Source organism: Aplysia californica, unplaced genomic scaffold (assembly GCF_000002075.1).
Source record: "Aplysia californica isolate F4 #8 unplaced genomic scaffold, AplCal3.0 scaffold00197, whole genome shotgun sequence".
Lineage (NCBI taxonomy): Eukaryota > Metazoa > Mollusca > Gastropoda > Aplysiida > Aplysiidae > Aplysia > Aplysia californica.
This window is the reverse complement of record NW_004797467.1, coordinates 1,135,012-1,139,327: the sequence shown is the minus strand read 5'-3', so window position 1 is coordinate 1,139,327 and position 4,316 is coordinate 1,135,012. Positions and strand designations below refer to the sequence as shown.

At 41.2% G+C, this 4,316-nt stretch overlaps 1 protein-coding gene across 1 annotated transcript in view; it reads left to right on the top strand.

The window, feature by feature from the left end:
- Positions 1-4,316, top strand: part of LOC101858408 (plexin A3) — a gene marked incomplete at its 5' end in the record, with an annotated part of 65,514 nt that overhangs the window by 33,453 nt on the left and 27,745 nt on the right.

Here is a 4,316-nt window from a genome sequence, read left to right as displayed (position 1 = left end):
ACACACACACACACACGCACACACTCACACACACACACACACACACACACACACACACTCATGGACGTGCACACAAACACACATATTATACATATATACAAGCGCACATTCAAACACGTATTTCCCAGCTACAAGCCTTCGAATATTTAATATGTCCAGAGTTAATAGAGGCTGTTGTTGGTACGTTTTCTTTTGGGAGTGTTGTTGTTTTGTTGTTGTTGTTGGTGGTGGTTTTTGTTTTTATTGTTGTTATTTTTTGTTGTTTTGTGTATGCTGAAGCTAAGTCCAGTGTTGTGCCCTTGGGAAAGGCACTTTACACTAATTTCCCATTTAGCTCTGTCCTTTCGGAGATGGACGTTAAACTCGAAGGTCCCTCCTCTTAACTTAATTGTATTGTTAGGGGCATTAAACCTATACCAATTCACCATTTTTCTGAATGCTGGATGGTTGAAGGGCAGACATTGTGCTGCCATATTTTCTTTTAATAATGACCATAAAGGTTTATGTACTATGGTAAAGGAGGTGGGTGGCGTATTGAGTTAGATCTTATGGTGAGAACTGGAGAAAGGGAAGAGGAATCTTTATTTAAAAAGAGGCGAGGAGAGAGGATTCTTCACCAAAGCTCCCAAGTTGTAAACACGTCGTCGGTCTGGTGTTGTAGTCTCTATTTGCGTTGCAGTTTGTACCATATGTCTTCCATCATCTCTCACTTCCTCCAGCTGGGAGTACTGTGGAGAAAGGTAAATATTGTTATTTTATTGACACCCACGGGCCGAAGCCGCTTCGTTACATCGCCAAAACGGTACCTCCATTCGGGGGCGTCTTTCGAGTCGGCGGAATTGAGAGCGGCGCCCCGCCCACCTCTGTATGTCTCGAAGTCCGAGTCCAAGGAGCTGTAGGAGGGCCATGGGAGAGCTAGATTGTTGACAGGGTTATGGACGGAGGCTGGATTTATGGTGAGCTGGGTGATATAGGAGGGAATAGTAAGACTCGGGGATACTGTGAGGAAAAGGTAAGAGTGTAGGAAATAAAAAGAGAGAAAACAAAAACGATAAAAACAAAACAAAAAACTCCGAAGGGGTCGGATATACCCATGAGAATAATATTACAGGAGGGGTTTTTATTTCTTTTTCTAAAAATGCCCAAGTAAAAGTAGGGGTTATAGTGTTTATTTCTCAGCATATTTCCATATTTTAACATCCATTGTGAATCATTTTGCTGTTGGAAATTTGATCGCCCGGATGCTATACCGTATACGTCATGACGAGCGAAACATTTTTTTACATTATTTATTTTAACAACGAGTCATCACAACAGGAGAAACAGAAGCGACTATAAGAACAACAAAATAGCCTACAACTACATCATAATTTATACAATAGTATGTTGACGCCACTAAACCATTAATTTGCAGAAATATCGTCGCCCCAGACATATTTTGTTCAAAGTGCCTCTTTGCTTAAGTACAACGATGTTCAATTTAGTCGTCATGTGTTGCTCATGTCGCTTTTACGTAACTGAAATTGGCTTTTTAGAAAATAATTACAAATGTTGAAGGAAACAAAGCAGCACGGGGCTTTAGTTTTATGGTTTTAGAGTGACATAACATCTAACTGTTTTCAGCGTAGAACAAGAGTTCAGTTCAGTAAATAAATAGACCTACTTGAAGAAACAAGAAAGACAGACACCCCATCCATAAAGACGCTTCAAGGAGTTACTTAGTCGTCTACGGCAGTCATAAATAACTCCACCTCAGGCAGTGAGTGAAGATCTCGCGATGGAAGGCGAATGTGCTGCGAGAGCCGCTCCCCGCAGGGCACACCGGCACACGTGCTTTTGTTTTGACCCTGAGTCGTTTTAACCCCGCACGCCGCCTGGGCTAATGCGAATTTGAGGGTACGTTACGCATTGTTGGGGGTGAGCTGGTATATTGTTCGCTTGTGGGCTCACTTCCTCTAGGAGTCAGGCAACTAAATAAAAGCCTTTGTTTGCTGTGCGCTCAGTTCCTTCGGGGTTTCGGCAACAACTATATTAATTAAAGAAAAGCCTTCCTGGTATAAATAGGTAGGCTTATAACATAAAATGAACAGTTGTTCGAATTGTGTTAAATTTTGCGAAGAAACGTTTTGAGCAAATTTTTAAGCCCAAACGTGCATTGGTGCTAGCAAGAAATTATCTTGCTTTTGACTGGTGTTACTGCACTAAATTAATTTGGTTAGCACGCTAAGGTTAGATGATGTTGGCACGCTGACATTTGGTGGCAACCCTACACCCTTTAATAAGTCTGTTCCGAGGCACTCAAGCCAAGGAAATTTTACTTACAAGTTATTCTCTACTGTAAATAGCTTCAGTGTGTGCGCCTGGTACATTGCTTGAGGCATAAAAAGAGTCTCCGCGACATAAGATTTTGATGCCTCAACATGTTAGAAGAAACAAGTCCGTACGTTCTGTCGCACCCGCTCTAACGGCCACCTGTCCTAGACAATTACCTTTACAAACGGCCTCCTACCTCTACCTCTCTCGAGTCATTTTTTCTATTTCATAAAACCATAAAGCAAAAATTCTATACAAATTGCCAAACCGGCGGAAAAGTGCCGATTTCTTCGATTTCATAATTTTGACGGGCGCCTGATTTCCCCACACTGCCTCACAATATTATAATGACACTGGCCAAGACGTCCACTGGAGTCATCACCGTTCTCCTCGACAGTGATTGGCCGTGTTGAACTGCTTCTACTACTGTAATTAGTTGCATGTCACCTTCAGAATGGAGAGAATGGGAAAAGGGGGCGAGGAGGGGCTAGAGCTAGAGAAGTCTGGGGCAAGACAAGGTAAAAGGGTGTTGAGAAAAACAGGGGGGAGGGGGCGGGTAGAATTGTTTCAAGATGTGAAAACCTTTAGCTGTAAATGGCTTTTAAGGTCAAGTAGATAGAGCGACGTAGCTTGTCGTAGAATGGTAGGGCGCCCGGGTAAGTGAATGAGGAATTGGGTGAGGGAAGAAAGACTGAGGTAAGGAATGAGTGAACGAGCTGATCAGTGGGTAGAGAGGGAGAAAGGGTGTCTGTCGTTCAGTCATTTGGTCGTGGCGACGTAACTTTCGAAAAGACGTAGAAGTACAACCGTGATGTCAGTGAACAGTAGAATGTTTCATCATTATCACGGTCGCTATAGGCACAGTCGTTCTCTCAGTAAACATGATTATCATTATCATTACTACATCAAGAATAATGACAAGATTATTATGTGCAGTGTATTGGAACAGGTTAAAATATCTCCAAAAGAGAATGTTTACGTAGAGTGTACCCAAATTCTCGAAAACCTTTACATGAGAAAATGGCTTCTCGAAGTGGTGTTTTTATCCACGTTCACTGAATATTTGCTTTCATCACACTTCTCAAATGTGGTGAACGTACAGACGTGATAAAGAATGAAAGATGAAGAGACAGAAAAAGAGAGAAGTCGAGAGAGATGAATGAACAAAAACGAATAAAAGAAAAGTGCCCTCTGAAGGAGGAAGAGGGCATGGCGTCAGGATAACAAAGTCAAGATGTGAGAGAATGTTCGTTGAAAAATAAATCCGGAGGGAAGATGTAGACGACCCGAAAGAGCTGCGAGCGCTCTATAATCTTTGTCACTGAACATTGCGCAATATTTCCCTACCTCAGAATTACAACGTTCTGTCTACTCAGAAGATTTACCTAGTTTTGAGAAATTTGACGTTAAAAAATGTTTAGTTTCACAATAATCGTATTTCAAGCTTTTTCGAAAGCCATTCTTTGTATATCTTGATAACAAATAAGAATAATCTTACGATTTTGATAGAGCAGATTTCTGACATCATGGTCTTAGTAACTCAAAACGGCCAAAAACGTCAGATAAAACTTTGTAATTATGAGGTAGCGATTTGCATGTGCCTCATGTGCCTCTAACCAGCAAACATGCCCTGGTCCTCTTTTCACCTCGTTCTATACACATCCTTTGTTTATTCTTCCTCATGCCGCCAGTCTCATATTGTAGATAAAACGTGTAGCGGCAGAATCGAAAATAGAACGAGCTAATTCTGTTTCTTGTCGCTCCTGTCTTGAAAACTAGGCTAAAACGGGATGAATTATTGTTTATTCTTTTCGTCTCCAGATGGAGCACGCGCAGCGCGCAAAGCTAGGAATAGAATTTTTGCTGAGACATAGCTTTTGAAATCAACTTCTTGTGTGCTTAAGAAGTATATGCTTTTGTGTTTAGCTATATGACGTCTTTCAGTGACAATAAATAAATAAGGTAAATAAATAAATAAAATAGTAAATAAATAAGTCTGCCCT